Source organism: Bombus fervidus, chromosome 10 (genome assembly GCF_041682495.2).
Source record: "Bombus fervidus isolate BK054 chromosome 10, iyBomFerv1, whole genome shotgun sequence".
Classification (NCBI taxonomy): Eukaryota; Metazoa; Arthropoda; class Insecta; order Hymenoptera; family Apidae; genus Bombus; species Bombus fervidus.
This window is the reverse complement of record NC_091526.1, coordinates 2,367,952-2,390,704: the sequence shown is the minus strand read 5'-3', so window position 1 is coordinate 2,390,704 and position 22,753 is coordinate 2,367,952. Positions and strand designations below refer to the sequence as shown.

The following is a 22,753-nucleotide window of genomic DNA, read 5'->3' as shown; positions in this document are numbered from 1 at the left end:
CATTCTATGAATCAAAGGGTCACTAAAACGATAGACATCTCTCAAACTTTATATTTACATATATCTTCAAAACAATTTTATAAAGCATTTCCGTGGTGCAGCTCGTTCGTGCAACTTGTACGATTTGATTGTGCAGTTTGTGTAGTTGCGACATTTTATACTTTATTTATCGAATGATAGTGCATTGAAAAACATTTGAAGTCAGCACTTGGAACTTCTCAAGCAACGTACATTTCATTATCTAGAAATGAGCTTGTAGAGTCTCTCAAAAATTGCCCCTCAATCGGTTTTAAAGGCAAGAGTAACTGTTTTGTAAAAAGGTTATTGGCTGTCAAAGGAAAGCACGCAATGTTGTTGCAACAAGCACGCAGACTGAAGAACTATGTACGAGCAAGTATTAATTTCGGGGAACTCTCTTACGCTGTTCAAACGCAGTTCAAAAAACACCATAAATTAGATATTGTCAACGTTATAAAAGACGTAATTCCCCCGTCAGAGCGTGTTGCCGAATATAAGAATGCATAGAGAAAAATTAGTTTCCTTATAAAGCTATACTCACGCAATAACGAAGACAAAATTAACGAAACATCGATATAATATTGTAAGAGATCTAGCGAAAATGCACAACAGTACCCGCATTATAGATCTTGAAACTTAAAATCATAGTGGAAGCTTGAAAGGGCTGTTATGCCAAAAATATCATTATCACTGAAGCGTAACAAAACTTATTGGATCACACGGTTCTGAGGATAGTTCGATTTCAAGAGGAAATCAGTACCATGAACGCTAATAATTTAAATAATCTTAATTCAATAGTTAAATGGAGACGCGACGGAGCATCCGGAATAAGCGAGTTTGAGCGAGGATTTGTAAACTCCGCTATTTGCGACTCAAGCATATTTGTTTCATTGCAGTTTATATTAGACGATCCAAATAGTGCAGAGCAAATCCTGTTATGGTGGAATTTCCAAACATCCTCGCCAAGATTTTGCAGACGTATTCGAATTCATTACGTACACGAGACAGCAAATTTGATAATACAGGAGGTATAAAAGATTGAAAATTATGTAAAACTTTGAAGTTCGACAACAGTGAAAATTGAGGATACACAATGTACCACCAGTTACGCATTGCTGCATGTTTACGATGATCGATGGGAAGGTACGTAATACGATATGAAAAATTCCGCGACATGTTGAAGATGTTACCTTTGCCGAGTGACCTGCAAGGACTTCGATAATATCGATTTGACCATGAAACAAAATATCGAGGACGAATCAAAATTGAGATTTGGAATATCGCCATTACACGAGCAGATAAAATGTTTCGAATGCTTACTGCGTCTATCTTACAGCCAGTGGCTAGTTCGAGGTAACACACCAAGAGGAAAGTTGCGGAGAATAAGTAAAAAAGACAAAAATCTTTCGGAATTGAGATGGGTTTGCTTGTAGATAAATCTGAATGCAGGATTCAGTATAATGATGGAAATATTGCTCGCTGATTTTTCACGTAATCTTCATGATGAGCATCCACCTAATAAAAATAGATCTTTTTCTCACACACACTGCTTAGAGACTGCGAAGAAATTTATGAAGCTATATAGGTGATATAACCTGCCAACGGCTGTACATAAAATATTGATTCATTTCTTCCAATTGGATAACTGGGAGAAGAAGCAGAAGAAAAGCACAAGAAAATCGCAAAAAAGATAAAGAAAACAATAGAAGATATTTTCCATAATTTGCTTGTATCCTTGAATCGATATAATGCAAGCAGTATAAGAGGAATATATCCCACAAAGGCAAAAAAATATCCCAAAGATGACATTCAGTTTTTTGATATAATACTTGGCATCCTCGATTTGCCAAATTTGCCAAAAATCATCGAAAATTGATTTTGCAGGAGGGGGATGAGAACAAGAAGAAGAAGAAAAAGAATTAACATTATATAGTAAACATTGAGAAACTATTAAATATACATCAGAATGTATTTTACATTTTTATACTTGTAGGTAATTATCAACGTTTCTATTTTTTATATTTTATCAAAATTATTTTTATACCTATCTTTTTTTTTTTATTTAGTAGACTATTTACAATCAATTCTCATACAGAATTTTAAGTAAATTAGCCTAATATTTAACATTAAAAAGTATATTATTATTGTTATTTTAGAATCATATCTGCAATTTATTCCAACAATCTATCTTAGATTTAAAGATACTACTTTCGACCAGGATTTTGACAAAATTTCCCACTGTGAAACGGGTCGACTAAAGGGCCGATGTAGCAAGATATTTTAGTAAGTCGCTCAGTGTGTGAAGGCGAAAATATGGTTGACTAGGTTTGTCGACGGTCGACTAGTCGGCTCGACCAATTCTAGACGACCGATTTAGTCGACCCGCCTGTAACCGCTCTTATGGAAAAGATGAAGATCGTTCGGAGCAAGGCCCGCATTATAGGGTGGATGATTTCACCCAAAACTACCCAACAGAGGTCGGTCTTTATTTACTGAATTATTTTCATATCTTCCTCTCCGTACCTCTTAAGTTTTTTGCTTCCCGACCTGATAAATTGTTTCTAAGGCTAATAGATCTACGATTTTTTATAAAAAAAAAAAAACAATTACTTGATATCCCGTTATCTTTCTGTTACTGTTTGAAATAATCAAATATTTGACAAACAAATTATCTTCAAATTATCAAATAAGGTTTTGGAATTTATTTTCAAATAAAAATTAATTTGCTTCTTAGATTTGAAACTTTTCGAAGATTAGATTATTTGTGATTCTTCAGTGTGTGATTCTCTCAATTTATTCGTTGTTTCATTTGATGCAATTATTTATCTTTTTTGTGCGTCACTTTCGCTTTAAACAGGAAAAGCACATCCTCGCGAAACCTCGCGAAACATTGCAGAGGAAAAGTGGACATCACTTAAATAAAGTATTTGAAGAAATGGTTATTTCAGTAATATATCGCTTTAAGTAGATCTCGTGATCATTTTAATTTTGTAATAGTACTCTATGAACGAGAAAATGTTTTTTTCTTAGTTGTTTCTTAATTGTGGAATAATTTTTCATTTTATGGAATTAAGAATTTGATATAAGAATCTAACATAGTGTACAAAACTAGAAATGAAAATACAATTCTTATAATCGATAACTCGTATAATACGGAAAGGTCTAAATCATAAGAAACATTTTGATAATGTACTGTATATATTTCTAGGTTTAATTCATTATTTAATCGGCTGAAAATTTGATTAATTGCCTTCACAGTACCTAACGATTTACGCTTCCGAGAAAAATTTCGAAAAAAACGAAGTTATGATAAAGTTCAAAGCACCTCGGATTATATGGAACTTTGGTTAAACGGGACTCCGAGAACCGAGACTCCACCGTAATAATACATTTTTCATTTTATTTGTTTTTTGAATAAATATTCTCCGAAATAACTTCTATTTCGGCTACGTCAATTGCGTCTACAGTAGAGATTTTCTCAGATTGCTTCATGTATACACAGCCTTGCACATTTATTATTCAAGCGTAATTGAAGTGGGGACCATTCAGTAAGCAAATAGTATTCTCCTGTAACAAATATTGGCTAATTTTGTTTGAAATAAAAATGAACTAACAATAACTTGAACTAATTTCTTATTTTTATTTTAAGAACAACTTATAAACTGTATGTGCAACTTGTGTAATTTTATTTTATATTAAGGACGAATAAATTCCCCAATAATATTCTATTTTAGCTAAATTTCAGATAAAAATACTTTTATTAATATCAATTTTAAATGCTATATTTTGCAAATACCTGTAAGTATATGTATTCTAATCGTGAACAATAAAACCACATTATTTAACAATCTAACGGCATTTATTCTCATGCCTGAATGTTGGAAAGAAATGGACTTGGGGATGGGAGGAGGAAAGAGAACGAAGGGCATGAATTACGAAGAGCATACGCGTAAGAGAATTCAGGACATCGGGTACGGAAGATCAACTTGACAAAAGCCCTAGTACAGATAGGCAGAGTAGAGACAAGCACAATATGAAAGAATAATAAAAGAAAGATGTAATAGGAAAAACAGAGAATCAAGGGAGGGAAGCAGTGCAGAGTATCTAAAGAAAAAATACAGAAAAAGTGAACAAGCTACGATAGCGAGATTCAAATGCGGTAATGAGGAAAGAGTCAATAAATTCAGGGTAAAATCAGAGGAGAAGAACTGTAGATTACGTGGACCAGGAGAAGAGACAATGGAAATTTTTATTGAAGAGTGCAGATAAAGAGAGATGGATGAGGAAAATAACAGAAAAAAGAAGAAAGTTTGCTAAAGTACCAAAAGTATTCGAAGTTTTTTAAATATTTCAAGTACAGCAACTATAATGATTAAATAAGTAAGTTATAATAATATGTATATGAACCCTGACTCTATAGACCTTTTCAAGACCGAACAGTAAAAAAATAAAGTTACCTATCAAACATTTATTCTCAAAATTGTTCTCATTTCAGTTATCTTTGAACATGTAATAAACGCATGAAACTGTATTGAAAATTAGGAGAGCATCTCAATTTTCAAGGAAACAAAGAATTCCGAGATTTTTCCTGTGTCTCAATAGTAATTGACGTATCATAAACCCACGGAGTCTCAATTTCTACGATTAGTTTTACACAGAGATACAATGGCTACAAAAGATATTTTCATTCCATTATATTTATTGTAGCGTTTACAGTAGCTCACGAAAGCAATTGTCGACACATTTTATGAATATATTACGTGTATTATATGAAACATTTAAAAATTTTATCAACGCTGTAACGACATTCGACTATCACGATTATAGTGGTAAAATTTTGAACAATTTCGAAAGTGTATGCAATAGTTGCAAGATATTTAATACAAGTATTTAAGACATATAATACTTTGCAGAGACCATAAAAATATCTAAACGAGCAATTATAAAAAAATCACAAAAGACTATTTTTAACATTTATTATATGCTTAAGATGCCTGCTCATACCGTACATTAATTTTTTTGTTAAATATAAGTTTGCACTATCCTGCAGCTTGTATTATATTGTCAGTTTGAGTTTTAATTTTGCAAATATGCTCATTTCAGTTTAAAATATTTTATATGCTATGCATCATATAAAGGAAAAGTTTTCTGTGGCAAATGCATCTAGGAATATTTTTACGAGCCACTGCACATACTAATCAATTAGGTCCAAGTATATTAAATTCGGTATCGCTCAATAGTATTTTCATATGAGTTAACAAATTTCTATGAAAATGAAATATGGAAACTGACAAAAAACGCTTCACTGAAATATAAAGCTATGAGCAAATATTTTTTCTAGCCACTCTATAGACATAAGTACATATATCATGATACGCGTCCTAACACACAGATACTCGTGCGAGCAGAGTCCATCAGACTAATTCGTCACGCGGATACGTGTATCGCGATACGTGGATAATGATTGCACATTAGGATGAGGTGAGATACGATTCCCGTAACATATATCTAGTATCGCGACGCTATATGTTTATTTTCTGTACTCCAATAACTTACAATCAGAGATAAATAATTTTCCGTATTTATGTAATTTAACGCGTGATTATTTCAAAATAATGGGATAATAAATATGAGCCAAATATTTTATTCAACTATTCTCGTACGATTTTTGTTTTGCGATTAAAATTTATACAAAATATAGTATCCAAAACCCAAAAAATATCCATTATTTTATCAATAACGTAAGGTATTACTTGAAAATGGTTAATCTGATTTTTATATAAAATACAATTTACTTTGCACATAAATTATTTCGAAAATAGAAATAATAAATTAGTTTACGTATCTGCTTATTCTCCACCTTCAAGCACGCTTGAAGCGGGCTTGACCAGATTTAATTTACAAAAAGAAGAGTTTTATTGTTTTATCTGTTTGAATATTAATTTCATTATTATCAATGTCTTGTCATTTTTGGCATAGCAGCATAACATTCTTATTCAGCATAGCAACCGCGATCACACAGTATCAATTCAGACCATATTTTGTCACAAGAGCTCGATATTCATGATTAGTGTGGTAACTGCCCAAATCCAATCGATTGATTCCCTGACATAGCAACTGCCCGATACACCATATGTATAAAAGCGCCAAAGAAATCAATAGAGAGTTTCACTTCTCATTCAACATTCAATCAAGCGTGTAATTATTATCTCTTTGCGCTTTGCTATTCTGGAAATAAGTTACAAGTTACAAATTTTTAAGTTTTCATTTGTTTCTTAAAAGGATGGGACTTTGTAACAATCTTGTCCGCGTTTCAACACGTAATATAACATGAGCACAACAAACTATCATATTCGAACTATTATCTGTAATTAATAAAAAAAATAACCTACACACAAACATGACCTAAAATTATTCTCAATAATCATATTATTCGTTCATGAATCTTTTCGTGTATTTTTTCGCAAATCTACTTCACTTTTGTTGGTACACAGAGTACATTGCAAGTGGCACAGGAATTAGAACTATTACTTACATTAATAAGAATCTCGAATATTTTTTATCGTTTGATTCTCTTTCATTATTTTGAATTGCGTCAAGTGCCGACGTTATTGGCGATTGCTATTGGTACAATTAGTTTTTATGACTATGAACGTAAGAGAGAATGACTGATCTACAATTTTAGCATTATGAATTACTAGAAATCGCGTTGAGATAAGCACTATACAACTACGAATAAATCTCGTTGCAGAGGTGTCGGTCGAAAATCGGCTGGGAGGATTCAAATCCCAATCGATATTTTATCGAGTAAAGCAGCGTAAAACGCAGAAGAGGAAGAAACTGACAGCGTAAAGTTAAATATATCCAGAACTATTTCTTGGTATTTCTGGTAAGAGTCAGTTCGAAGTTGATAAATATATAAAAGAAGAAATTCATTATTATTATACTTTAAAGTTACTCGATAGTTTTAAAAGTGATTTTGCATTATTGAACTAGGCTTTTAAAAATTAAAATAAGAAACAGATATTCCTCTAATGGCTCGTGTTTGAAAAAATGCATTGATTTTTGCATTAAATTTCACTGATCAGTTTTGACAACATATTGGTAAATTCAATGAAAGTTGTAATATTAAAAACTCAAATGCACAATAAATGTAACAATGAAATTTTTTAGACCTTACGCTCAAGTGTTTCATTTTTGTCCATTGAGTGTTTGAGAAAGTGCATTGATTTTTGCATTAAATTTCACTGATCAGTTTTGACAACATATTGGTAGATTCAGTGAAAGTTGTAATATTAAAAACTCCAAAGCACAATAAAAGTAATAATGAATTATAATTTGTAATATTACAAATATTATTAATACAGCACGATATAAAATCTTTTAAATCTTACGCTCTAGTGTTTAATTTTTGCCCACTGAGTGAAAAACAGTGGTGTCGCCAGGAACCAGGTTGTCAGTGACCATTGGATTCCTGAGAATATATGAGCTCTCACGTACGTGGTCATGGCAACCAGTGAGTTGTCAACGACCATGAAAGCACGAGAAACTGGCCGCAGCGAGCAGTTGGACGCTACGACCAATGAAGTACATTAAATCAAGTGCATGTGCCCACTAATACCTCCAAACAAGTTTATGGAGCTGTTTCTAAAGCAAAGTCCGGGTAATTATTCGCATAATTATTGTCAAACTATCAGAGCCGGCTCAAATATCGTGGCAGCCAATTCATGGGCCGTATAACATAAAACATTTCATCAGTCTCGTGTCTTTGATAGATTCTATTCTTATAAACCATGCATATATATGGTTTATAAAAAGACATATACATAATCATCATTATTAATACATTAATCATTAATTCTTAATTTTAATTCCATTATTAATATTAATATTGTTGCATGGGCGCTGCTCTTCTTCCATAACTTTCGTCTGTTTACACTAATAATAGGCTATTTTAAAGTAAACAATATGGCGAACACGTTCGCATATGTTAACAATAAGTTGTAATATACAGAGTGTCACATCTAAGTCAACTCCTGCGAAGATTTTCGAAACTATTCGTGATATCGAAAGATGTTTCCAAGAAAAATTAAATGGATCTAAGAAGGACGTAAATTGATGTCACTAGCTTTTAGTCAGCTTAGCTTTAATCAGAAAGGATTTAATTTAATGGAATTGTCTACTTAGTGTAAATTTAATCATTCAATTATCGAGAAATTCATTGTCAGCTTTAATTTATTTAGTTTGTATCATTCAAGAAAATCTCATTACCAAACTCAATCAAGGTACTTGGATCAAGGCAGTCCAATCTCGGATCAATTTCTAGAACTTAGTTTCTGGTTATCTACAACAATCCGGGGATGATCAGAATATTCTATTTTGACCATCCGCTTCTCAGCAAAGGTGCTCATACTAATTATGAAACGAGGTCGGAAGTGTTGACTTATTCGTTGTCCTGTTCTTCTTAAACTTCTCTCTTGAAAAGAAGGAATCAATATCCAGTTTGGATATTTATTTTAAAGCGATCTATGAATTTGTATCTCGTGTACTTTCACCCGTTCGTTTGTCCTCCGGCTTTTGCCGCTGAAATCTACATTCGCGAACTGGCTCCAGCGTTATCTTGCAACATGGTACAATCGAGGAGATTCTACGTGAAGATATACGTCGAAAATATAGAATAAGCTTGTTGAAAATGACAACGTGAGTTCGTGCTCGCCCTCCATATGCAGATGCGCTAGTTGAAAAAAACAGTAACTAGAAGATTGTTCTAGATACAATCGATAGTTTTAAGATGTTCTTTTGTTTCTCTTTTTTTTCCCTAGTCCATGTAAGTGTGTGCAATAAAGGTTTTTTGGCTCAGAACGGTGTGATAGATTTATCCGTACAATATAGTAATAACTATTGTGATTCTACCTCTGAATATAGAAATAACAACAAAGCTTTTATCAGTTGGGTCGCTATCTTCGAAGAAAACCGATTTTTCTTCGGTATATGTGAATTTGACGAGTTTTCCATTGGGTATAAGTAAATCGCCAGCAGAAAGTTATTCTATGTACTCTATGTGCGAAAATAAGTGAAAAGTGTAGAATAATATTTTTCCTTTTAAGATCACGTTTTCAAGAAAACAAGGTTTAGTTAAGAATTGGCTCGGTACGCGTGTACGTTGATCAATTTTGAAATTTCATTTTCTCAGAAACGAAACATTCTACGACAAAAGTTTATTCTATATTTCTAATTTATTTTTACACGTAAAATAATCTGCTATCGACTATTCGCTTGGTTTTCGATTTGTTTTATCACGTATATTTATCACTGTATATTTATACTAAATATATTGTAATTTCTATATATATTTTCAGATTCGTTCCAAAGCAATACAATCACTATAGTCGACTCCCATAACAATGCCGATGAAATTTCAAAATGTTTCGTACGACACACGCAATATGTTACATACAAGTGTAGTGTTTGAGTACTTTGGTGAGTCTGTGTATACCGTAAAATTTTATATCTCAAAAATTCCATTATATTTAGTTAACTCGACTTTACTGCGTTTAATTGAAAATATATTGTCAGTGATAGTATGGTATATGACCTTGCAGCTACAGTGTAGAAGGGTTAATTTGAGCCCTGTAGGTTCAATACTTGCCTACACCTTTGAAACAGAGTCTCTAACGAAATTTCATATAAAATTCCTTTTTAGATTATGTTCTCATGGTAGTTGATCGGCATAAAATGGAAACACCTTGTGTATAGAACATATACAGTTACTCCCATTAATATTCGGACACCTTTTATAGTAGAACTTTCTGAAAATTCAACGAAACGATTTGATCCTTTCTAAGAAGTTACGTAGAAGGATTAATTTACTAGGTGGCGTGTGAGAAACATTTTGAAAAGATTGCAATTGGTCAGAATCGTGAAAGAAGCGAAAATCGAAAGAGTTATGGAACTTTTTAATGAGTTCTACTTAAAACATGGGAAGTGCAATTTTTTTAGAAAACGTTCTCACATTATAACTTTCGATGAGAAGGAAAGTTCTCGAAAATAAAAATTTTAGTTTGAATAGAACTCATAAAATATAAAAATAAAAACTTTTCTATAACGAGAACAGGTATTTTGTACATCGATATTAAAAGAGTTCTCAATTATTGTAGCAAATACCGAATAGTATTTAATGAATAGTACTACTACTAGTATTAAATAATTATTGCAGTTAAATTGATATTCTGAATATCTTGTTTATTTGTCTTTGAAATGATTAGTTAGGAAGGTAAGGGCGTTACTGAATACACATATGATATTTATGTGTCTATATTATTCTACATATTATATTGTAGAATTGGTACGTATATCAGTTAATTTAAATTATAAAAAAAGTTATTTAGATATTATTCTTGATAAATTTTTCTTTCTACTCAATATTTCTTACAAAACAATTAATTATTTATGGTTTTTATACCTTTTGATCAATAAACGTAAGAACAATATGACGTTATATTGTTAAATAAAATTACTACTTGATACGTTTATTCATTCTGTGAAACCTTTTTTAATACATGTTCTAAAATAACTTATTTCCATGGAGCATTTATTATAGAAATTCTAGAATATCTGTTCCACGAGAACACTTTTCAAAGAAGTTCCTAAAGGTAACATTCCTTTCCATAACAATCCCAAAGGAAGAAATATTTTTTTAAACGAAACGTATAAGTTCGAGCAGAAATTTAAAAAAAAAAACCGAGGACAACTATTTATTTCGATCCCTAGAAAAGAGTAAAAGTCACTTTCTGTAACCTTTTATCTGGGTCCGTAATAAAAATTTAAACATCTTTTGAAGACTTATGCCAGTCATATGCTGAAAATTTCATCGAAATTGGTTAACTTTGCTATGATACTACAAACGATCAAACTTTAATAACAATCATTTTTCCACACGTTTTACAACATTATATATTATATTATATTATGTATATAATTATTATAATTAAAAGCCAGAATTAATTTTGATATGTGCTGCACAACTAATTTACAATATTATATATTATAATATAATATCTCGACCATGATTTCCATAATGCTTCCCTTGTTGTACATATACATATATCGTAGAAAGCGAACAAAGTAAATGAATTTCATTGCATTATGATGAAATTAATCTTATGGTGATGTACGTGTTACGTAAAACGTATGGAAAAATGATAGTTATTACAGTTTGATCGTTTGCACTATCATAGCAACGTTAACCAATTTCGATGAAATTTCCAGCATATGATTGACATAAGCCTTCAAAATGTGCTTCAATTTTCATTACATACTCAGATTAAAAAGTTGCAGAAGGTGAAATTTAATCTTTTCCTATATACCATATACTATACATATACATAATATCAGAAAAGAGTCGTGAAGCAGTGACCAAAATTAATCCTAGCTCTTTCTACCAGATATTAGCGCTTTATTTAAATAAAAAAAATGAATATAACAGTTCTATGTAACATATTTCGGATCCACATTGTTTATTTCACTGACACGTTAAACCTACAGGTTGATATTCCAAGTGTCAAAGGTTATTTTCTAAAGCTGATATTTGGTTTTTCAGCAAAGTAAATGATTTTCTTCTATTATGTATACTATATATAGTCTATTGAGAGTAATTACCAATTCTGCAATTTTTTTATATACCAGACATCCAGTAGCGATCAAGCTGATTAGCCGTCGACCAGTACAGATCAAATTTTTTTATCTGTAAGTTCAATTTGTCGGCAACTGAAATTAAGTTAGAAAATGTTCATTTAATCTACCCTCTACCTTTTCCCACAAAGAAACCTGTGAAATTCCAACGCAGAAGAAGAGAAAATGGACACAGGAGAGCACGAATGCGGCTTTGAAGCCTACTCCTTGAAAATAAAATGTCTCAGAGACAGGCCTGAGGCATTCCAATGTTCCAAAAACGACGAATCGAAGGCCGGGCACACGTCGATTGCACAGACCAAGATAATATTAATTATTTTCTATGTGATATGTGTAAAAATAAAATTTGAATAAAAAAGTGTGTTATAACATTTAAATCCTTTTTTTACGTTATTAATCATTTACATCGAACTAGCTACTAATTAAATAATTGATCGGTGCTGGACAGCAACTTTTTGTTACTAAAAATTACAGCATTTTTATCCTTGCAAATTATCAATTGTTATTATTGAATTTCACAAAAGTGATTTCTCTCCTTTTATCAAGTTTCATTTGTACTGCGAACTCAGTTCTTAAATTTCGATGTCTACTGACACTGGCCCAATATATTATTAGGTTGTCCGAAATGTTTTTTTCGTTTTATGAGGAAATAATAGGCGCACAACGTTTATTGTTTTATGTTATTTTATAGAATTACGATCCATTTTGTTCTGTTGAGATAAACATCGCGTCATTTCACAGACTTAGTTTCACGTTTGTATGAAGGTGCACTGTTGTAAAAAGCACGTTTGCGAAAAAAAGACACTTTTCGGACAACCTAATATAATAAAAAGACTTGGAGCGGTCGGCACTGCGCGATTCTCCCCTATAATATCACCTTCCGGACTGGAGACGCTTTTCGGATGTCTTTCATTTTTCGATTGGTGGTGACTTACATACTTCGCCCGCTATCCTATGAAAATGTTAACCATTGTTAAATAAAACAGTGAAAAGAGCAATGGATGCTATAAACAAAATGTTATGTATGTGTTTTAACATTACATGCTTGAATAGTACGAAACCCTTATTGTTGAGGTTATTAGATGTGTGAACAGAGGAACGCGTGGATAAATTGTAAAGTAGAAAATGTATTTTAATACAGAAGTGTAAATACAAGAAGGAATATAATTTGAGCTGGTCCAGATCCACACGCTAGCAGTGTTACCCTATGACTGAAAGCCCCGAAGCCATTGTCACGGATCGAGTTCTACTTGCCGCGTGTTACGCCAAATGCGATAGTCCTTGCGAGGTTCCTCACGGTCTGGCCGCCAAGACCTACACATTGTTACAGTGACCCGCAACAAATCTAAGGAAATACCATAAACCGAATCTGTTTAGTTTCATTTCTATTCATATAAGTATTTTCGGTTTACGGACGGTCCTTATGTTTTTCGCACGCTCTTACCAATTACGGAGAAAGCGGGTGCCTAGCGAAATAGCAGGCTTTTCCCATGAACAAGGATGCCCATGAGTCACATCTGGTTTCTTTGTTTTCATAGTTTCATTTATTAACTAGTGGGCATCGCGGATCGTTACCCTCACTTTTCTACCGAAAAGTGTGAACGACGAATCCGCGTTCTTAGTTCAAAAGGGCACACTCACACCGAGCTTTCCTCCTTGATGGTACGAGACGGATCTGCGACGGTTTTTGTGATCTTTTTGTAATAAAAACATAACTGTGACCAATAAAGGCAGTCATTTACTGAATCTTTTGATTATCACTTAAAATTACGCGACACCGTCGTCGCCTGTCTACTATGGTCTGCCTTCGTCCTAGTCTTTTGTCTATACGCTGTCAATGGTTTCAGTGTTTGAGAGAACTAAAGACCAGATGTAGAGTTTTCTTAGAAGTGGTGACCACTTCAACAGTTATCAATATATCAGATATAATATTGGTCGCTCGGAAAGTTAATTCCGCTTTTTAAAGAATTTAATGAAATAATACCGAGAACCTCTCTATCCTGGGAATTGTTTTCGAGCATATCACGCTAAAAAACGTTACCAGAAATATATTTAAATATACTCTTACACTATACACTCGTTAAAAGCTGATCGGGAAGTTCGTTGCAATTTTTAAGAAATTTGGTCGACATGAAAATCATATTGGAATGTTCTTCGCCGAAAAACCTGAGGTTCTGGAAGGATGGAATATTCAAATTGCGTGAAAAATGAAGAAAGGTTGTGGAACAAAATGGTACATGTAACAAAATTGAATAAATGTATATCGAATCGAAATGTAGATGGGAACACACTTTCCGAGCGACCTTTTGAATTTTTTCAATCGCTCCAGAAATATACGAAAATTCTGACTATATGCTTGTTAGAGCATACGTGTTTGATTTATTGTCATAATTAATATTATATATAATATTGGGTATAGAAGTTTCGTAACTGCAGGTTAAATTAACAACCAATGCAGGAAATACACAAAATTTAAGGCGACATTCTACATGGAATAATTACGATAATTATAGACTATAGTATATTGTCGGATCCAAAAAGAATAGATGCCTTTATACGAGGTCTGTCCGGAATGTAACGAGTATCAAATAACTACGTTTCTTTGTGTTACCTGGCGCAGATGGCCATTCAAGGTAACCTATGTTGCATGGAATATATGAAAGAACTCTTCTTAGGTGCGTTTCGATCTTCACCAGATCCACATGAGTGTTTTTGTGTGTCTTCTTCCCTATACTTTGTCGTGAATATCACGATAATACACCAAGCCAATCATCCATAACTCTGAGGAAGTTTCCGATTAAAAAATTCACTGCAGTCCTTCCACACCCACTCTACAGCCTCGTCCTGGCATTTTGCGACTACATTTTGTCCCCCAAATTAAAAACTAAATTAAGAGGTCGCCATTTCGGTTCCGTGGAAAACGTCCAAAAATTTGTGACGTAAGTGCTGCACATGACAACCAAGGGAGACTTTAAGCGTTGCTACGAAGAATATTTCTTTTTATTTTTTTTTTTTTAGTAGACTATTTAGAATCAATTCTCATACAGAATTTTAAGTAAATTATTTTGGCGTGGTACTGTAACTTGGATTATAAAAGTTTATAGTATGTTTGATTTTGGTTGAATCTAATGCTTCGATCTAAGGGGTATTTCCTTTCTAGTCTGTGGATCGGATCCGTCGTGTCAAGTAATTGGGTAACTAATGGATTTTGGTGGTTGTTAACTCTTGTATTATATCTGTTTCCGAACTTGAATATTTCTTCTTTGACTGTGGGTATCTTAAGGTCGCGGCTACGAAAAATGGCAGAGAATCGCGTGTGTCCTTAAGGAACATACTTTGAAGGAGATAACATAACTTTGTGAATATTTTCAATAAATATTATTTTATGAAATAATTCTCATTACCTTCCAGATAGACGTCGTACATCAGAATAAGATAAAATTTCTGGAAAAAAGAAGGAAGGCAATTTGATTCTCGTAAAAAAGTGATTTTTTAAAAAAATGTCTCGCACATTTTTGATATCTTTTGTTATTTACGATTTATAAACAACTACATAGAGGATTTGACACACTTGGATGAAAGGGTTGATTTCTCCCTTAAAATAAATAACGGGCTCGAACGAATTAGGTAGCTCTAACGAATACTTGTGCAAAGTTTTATCAAAATCAGCGTGGATCAGTCACCGGATCACCGGATCAGTTCCCTTGTGAGTGAAAAGACGTTGAAATAAATTTTATCTGATATAAGGTCAAAATTCGATATAAATGAAAGATGAATGAAAAATAAATTACTAAAGGTTAATATTAAACAATTTTTCGTATATCGCAGTAAAGTTTAAGCAAACAAATAATTTTGGAAGATCTTAAAAAGACTAGGTAAAAATTTTGATATAAATCGTACGAAGAAAACGAGAAGATTTTCTATATATGTAAACTGAACGTTACATGTGTGCTAAGGAAAAATTGTGCAGTAATTTATCAAACATATTTCAATGCACCGACATTATATTTCAAAGCCATCGAAAGAAATATTCTCTATTCCAAATAGTTGCCTGTTGTAACAATTAAAAAACTCCATTAATTATACTTTTACGCCTAACAATTTCTTTCTATTTTTAGCTAGTATACTTTATATTACAATATTCCCTTTTAGTTATAATGTAACATTGAAATAAAAAGGTCAACAAAATTTAACATATCGTGTTCTTTCCCTGTGATCTTCATATTCATCCAAGTCAAAATGAAAAGCTAATAACCTTTTTACTAATCCTCGGAGATCATGTACTCTTTAAATAAAGTAAAAAGTAATTAAGTAAATAAAATACTCATAGTGCAAACTTTTACTAAAAATTTTACGAATTTATTGTTCGTGTTACATATATGTGTATAATATTATTCTCCCAGAGAGATTTTGTTCGCACTGTAATAAAGTACGACTGTCATGATTACATCGCAAACATTTGAAATCAATTTGAATATATATATATACATATCGTAGCTACAAAATTTAGTGCAAATATTTATTACACAATTAGTACACGGTATGAATAGTCATCTTAAACATATAGTAAGTGTTAAAAATGGTTTTACACAGTATCGATGCTTATTAAATGTCGGAGATGAAAGGATATCGGGGCCTTTCTTTTGGAATGTTTGGGAAGGTCCCCAATACTTTGATCCAGACTTTTTATTTTAGCCGTACTCAAATAATAAAATTGAGAAATAGCTGTTTATGATTTAATCCAATTATGTTTGCCCGAGACTTATGACAGTGGACTTGGGTTCGATGTGACATAACGGGTCGCTGAACGTAGCCGCGGTCATGGGAGGGACGTGTACCCAACAGAGGTATGGAGTAATTAAATAGCTCTCCTTAAAAACAAAGATTGAGCCGAGGGATGCAGAAAGGTACAGAGAGGAGTATATAAGGGCAGTTCCACTTGGACCGAGGGTTAGTCAGATAAGTTCTACTTGCACCGTGGACAAGTACGTTGAGTCATACCCGAATCGTGGATCAGTAAGTTGAGTCTACTTAGACTGTGAAAGAAATCGCATTCGTCATCTCGTTGACCGTGGATTCTTTATCGAACCTAAATCCACTGTCATCAACATCTCGATTATCTAATCGCCGCTATTACTTGTTAAACTCTGTAATAATCACATTTGTATCAATAACTATCATCATATGTACTTGCATTAAATACATTATAACTTCTATGTACATTCATTCTTAGATTTATTTCAAACTTTATCATGTTAGTCATGATAGTCGTAACTCGCTACAGTGATAATGAAATTTTTAAACATTTCATATAATACACATAACATAGCGGCTCACGAAAATATTCAAACAGCCTTGGAAACTTTTTATCCACATATTATATAAAACATTTTGAAATTTCATTAGTACTGTAACGAGACACGACTATCATGATTACATTGGCAAGCTTTGAATTTGGAGATGTATATAGAAGTTACAGAATATTTATTGGAATTATATTGGCAAAGATCACCAAAGATTAAATTAATAAGTCACAATATTTGTGGGAACATCTTTAACATTAATTGTGCATATAATTAGCATTAATTAGCAAAATGTTTAGCTTTTCACTAAATGTTTACAATATGTTTACAATATATTTTTACAATAAACATATTGTAACTTTTACATTTTTCAATCGGTTTCAAATTTTGCGATAGTCGTGTTCCATTACAATGTTAACGAAATTCCAAAAAGTTTTGTGTACTTCGCTTAATATATTCATAAAAATTTTCCGTGGCAAGTGCTAGAATAATTTCAATAATTTTGTGAACTGCAAGTAACGTCAAAAGTCTGCAGGTACTTGGTTCTGCGAGCGTTGCATGTAAATGGATTTTCAATTGTCTCATTTATCACCCATAAATCGTTTAGTCTGTTTGAAATAAAAGACTTTCAAACTGATTGTCTAGCTTGCTCATCTCTGCGAGTGTACTCGATTCAGGAAGTAGCTACAAAATGTCAACGAGCCTGCTTTATCGATAGATCTCCCCTGCAGTCAGCAACAACAAGTAGCTATCGCCTCACACAATAAAATCGATAGCACACAACTTCTACGGACGAATAGTGGCGCGTTGAAGCTTATATAAATCAAGTAATCTCTCTTCAAAGTGTTATATGTACGCCACAAACTAACACGCACTTTATATTTATGTATGTTGCGACAACTCCTTCCGTTTATTGTTAAACATTAATAAGAAATGGTGTCATACTTCCTCTAAACAAACGTGTACGATGCAAAGCAAGTACGAGAAGACTTTCAGAATGTTGAAGCTTTAATGACCGAGAACGTCTTAAGACGTCTGTTGTAAATTGAACGTTATTAACCGGCGACGTGTTTACACGTTATTAGAAGCTGATGTAATCAAAATCACCGTATGATATTTTCAGAGCGTTACATCGATAATATATTCATTATGAAAAGTACATATTTACATTCTATTTCGTTACATTTATTTTACTTTTTACATTTTGCCTCTTCCCAAAGGGAATTTTCTGGCGCATGAGGGTATTCCGGTGAGAGACCCATCAACTTGCTAAGTTAACTAAATTATAAACAGAGGAAACTAAAGTAATTATAACAAGCCGCACAACAGTAACAATCAACTATACTGTAATGTACGTAACTTGGAAAAATATAGGAAAGTTGTTGGAACTGTAAAAGTTTCGCTTTGTCCCTTCGGCCATTCAATGCTAATGTAGCCACGAAAAGATATGCTGTAAAAAATAAAGGTCTACCTACAAAGGAGAAGGAAATTTTTTTTTTATTTAGTAGATTATTTACAATCAATTCTCATACAGAATTTTAAGTAAATTATTTTGGCATGGTACTGTAACTTGAATTATAAAAGTTTATAGTATGTTTGATTTTGGTTGAATCTAATGCTTCGATCTAAGGGGTATTTCCTTTCTAGTCTGTGGATCGGATCCGTCGTGTCAAGTAATTGGGTAACTAATGGATTTTGGTGGTTGTTAACTCTTGTATTATATCTGTTTCCGAACTTGAATATTTCTTCTTTGACTGTGGGTATCTTAAAGTCGCGTTGTATCGTTTCGTTGGTAACGTACCAAGGTGCATCTATTAAGGATCTTAGAGTTTTTGATTGGAATCGTTGGACAATTTCTATGTTGGAGTTGCTCGCTGTTCCCCATAGTTGGATCCCATAGGTCCAAACAGGTTTTAAAATGGCTTTATAGGAGAAGAAAATAAGATAAAACTCGTAAACCGAAGACAGACTAATAGAAAATGCGCAGCTTTAAAAAACTTCGGGTGGTCGTATGTCACAGCCCATCCAGAACAGAAATAACGGAGACTCGCGTCACTTTAAAAATGGAGCATCGCGAATTTTTTAGTGAATAAGAACTGTCCCATGAATTTTACGCAGATATTTTGTCTGATTGTCCGCCCGATATATGTGCTAAAGATTCAGGAGACGGTAGTTTTTCAGAACGTAGCTGTGGTTCAGACGATGGCAAAGACCATGAAGAGGACGGAAAGCTTTTTGAAAATCGCCGGCCACGTTAAAGTACTTTAACGCGAATAATAATCACAAACAAAATCTAACATACACAAAGGGAAAAACATTGACTAGTATTTGATATACCAATAAATCACATCAAATTTACGTTAAACTTCTTCAGGTTAGATTAAAAAAATTATTTTCATAGCCACCCAAGGACCCAGTTTTGGGTTCCACTTTACGCTCTGAAATAATTATACAAAACATTTAAATTGCTTTCTCTAACGTTTTAAAAATTTTACTTAAAGATACTGTTCGCGTATTTTCATTTAATGTTTAATCTATCAAAACATTTAGATTTATTTAATTCTTTATTAAAATCGCTAAAAACACAAACACTTTGATTTATTCTACCGATTCGATGTTATACTTGAAGTAGATACATCGCGTTACTTAAAGAATATATCTGACGAATGCTATTCATAGATATTCACACATCAAACGCGAGAGGCAGAACATTCATAATTCGCTAATAAATATGTCAACTTCATTAAAAAAACATAGTAAACATATTATAGAATAGAAATATTAGATTATAAATTTTACATATACATACATATATATAATACATTTTAAGCAATAAGACACATCAACCAATTATATGTGATTTTTAATAAAACTTTGAAGATTCATAACCCTGCTAAAAATATTCTACTTTTATTTTTTTTACCAACCATCATTTTCGTTCAGGAAGAGAACAGCTCTTAAAATTGCAATGAAACATTTTCTTTTTTACAAAGATCTATATATTTCATTTTCGTAATATTAAACTTTTATAGTCAGTCAAGTTAAATTATTATACAGGATCTAATTAATTAGTATGTAAATTCTACAATAAACACAACGATACGCATACAGTAACCACTGTATATTTCTAAAAGTTGCGAAAATTATTCACAAGAATTTTAAAACATTGTAATTATATGTTGGCAACTATTGAATTCTTTGAATTTGAGGTGTGTTAAAATTGAAAGAAGAGTAAAAGGGAACATAGCTCGTCAATTTCATTGAAATCGATACACTGTGCAACAAAATGATAGTCCACTCAACATCCTTCCCGGTTTCGTAGAAGACGAAAGTTTTTGGTTTACAAGAATTATAGAAAGAAATACAGACGCAAGCTAAAATCGGCGAGGCAAAATAATAACACACTTGAAACCTTTGTGTGTAATGTAATTTCGCTCGTAGCGGCAAATGAGTCAGAGGACGATGCGAATCGAGAACGACTCATGTTGTTATTTTGCCTCGAGACATTGACACCGCCTTGACGCATGAAACGTAACGATAAATAAACTCCGGGCAAAACAATGTCGCCGCTACGTGCAACCGTCGAACAAAGACGAATTTGAATTTTCCGACTCTCCTCCGACCAGTATAAATAAGCGGACGCTCAGTTGTCGATCAGTTATCAACCAGTTATCAACGAATTATCAGCGATCTAATTAACGAGTCATTAGCGATCCTATTTTACGATTTATACACTGTACGAGCGTCTCAGCGAATATAGCCTGTATACTAATTTATTATTTTAAATATATTCGACGATTTCAATAACAAGCAATAACATTTAATAAATCTCATGATCAAACATCCTACACAAGTCCTCTACACACTTATACGTTATATAACTGATGCTACTTCCCGAGATGTACACATTAGTATTTTTCAGACTTTGGCTTGAATTTATATGAAATTTTGCTCAGGTAATAAATTAAAAAAATAAGACGTCGATAGAAAATTACTTTACCTGCCAAATGCTATAAAAGGTACTATAATTTGGATTTTTTATATATTTTTTCAACCGTTTATTTCGAAAGTGGTACAAGTACATCTTTGGATGTTTTGAAATTGAGAAAACGTTAAATTTACATATACTTTAGTGTTATCTTTTCATCTGCAAATAATTTCTAATTAAAATTTTAAAATATTTGTCTGTTTTAATCAATTGAAATTTCATTAATTAATGATATTGCATAATCATTTATTTTGAAAGTGATGTAGATACATTTCCTGTAATCTGTAGTCGGGTTACTAATAACGAAAAACAAATGATAACAAATGTAATGCTATTCTCTCTATTAAATATAATATTGCATGTGCGGCTATGAACAAGTTGTTTAAATCCCTCTCAATAATATACCCGTAAATTATTATTACGTTTAAAGTACATTATTACAATTATTAGTAATAATATTAATATTATTAAATTAATATTAGGTTTACATTAATATCGGATTGTTATAAAAGTGTAAACTTAAGATTGAAGATTTATTTATTTTACGCTTTAACGCGAATCTAAACTTTGCAGTAAATTTTATGTACTTTAGATTCTTGATCTTGACGAAAAGAATTACGTTAATATTGTTACAATATTTACGCGTTACAATAATTGAAATATATATGTACTATGTGATAAAATATGATGCGATTATGGCGTAACATACCTTCCGTGTATCATGAGTATTTCAAAACACTTGCAAACAACAATCCAAAAAGAAATGAAATAGTAGTATACTGTTTTCTCTGTTCTTACTTGTAAAGAAAAGTGGATTAAAACATAAAACGTAAGCTTTAAATAATTAAAATTTAATAAATTGTATGATTTATAATTTTGAAATTGATACAAGTCCATTCATGACGCTGAAAAAAGATATTGGTCTAATTGATTCTTAAAAAACACTATTGTATAACGAATTTACATCTACTCAAACACATAGCAACATGGACAAATCAAAGCTTTATCAGGATTTTTTAATCGGTGCAAACACTTCAATATCTCAAATCAAACTAAAATAGACCATTTTCAAGATAAACAGTCCATATCATGTACATTTTGAACAATTTTGCGCTTTCAAATTTCCTATAAATACATAAAGATTCGTAATCTGGTTATTAATTTTCAATTAATTTTGATTTTTTCGTTTCACCGTAGTACGTACTTACGCCAAGATAATCTTTATTCCCAAAAATTAGAAATTGGTTTGACTTACTTTCAATGTAAATCATACAAAGATCACTATTCTTTCGTTTACAATGAGTGCACAGAAGAGAATGTAGATAATCAGCTGAAATTGAAGTCAAACACGTACTATGTAGCAAGTAAATACATATGTATATATCTTACGCTAAGTGTAAACACGAAGCTTTGGCAGAACTGCGTACAATCTTGTAAGCTCCAATCTAGACTGTTTAACTTTACACTTTGAAATGCACTTACCTTCGCTAAGTGCATTTCAGATTTCAAAATTGCAAGCAAAGCAATTCCGACTAATTATGCTAAAAATACTATTCCTCCTTCTGATTCTACCTGCTAGAAAAACATTTTTAGATCCTTTTTTCCACTTAATCTTTTGAGTACGTAGTTCTTATACTCTTGATCTATGTAATTTTTCACGTACCACGTACTCTATGAATATTTACTATACAACATGTTAATAAGTTACAAATTTCATTCTTTACTTGTTATATTTAATAAAATATTTCCATTT

General features: G+C 32.2%; 2 protein-coding genes and 1 long non-coding RNA gene across 3 annotated transcripts in view; 2 read left to right on the top strand and 1 right to left on the bottom strand.

The window, feature by feature from the left end:
• Positions 1-22,753, top strand: part of LOC139991573 (uncharacterized) — a 331,311-nt gene that overhangs the window by 170,533 nt on the left and 138,025 nt on the right. The gene's annotated exons all lie outside the window — the stretch shown is intronic.
• LOC139991572 (uncharacterized) overlaps positions 1-22,753 on the bottom strand; it is a 148,909-nt gene that overhangs the window by 82,143 nt on the left and 44,013 nt on the right. The window lies entirely within an intron of this gene.
• Positions 1,213-4,281, top strand: LOC139991311 (uncharacterized). Its single transcript, XR_011800787.1, has 3 exons — positions 1,213-2,011; positions 2,175-2,495; positions 4,140-4,281. It is a non-coding gene; the product is annotated as an uncharacterized lncRNA (long non-coding RNA).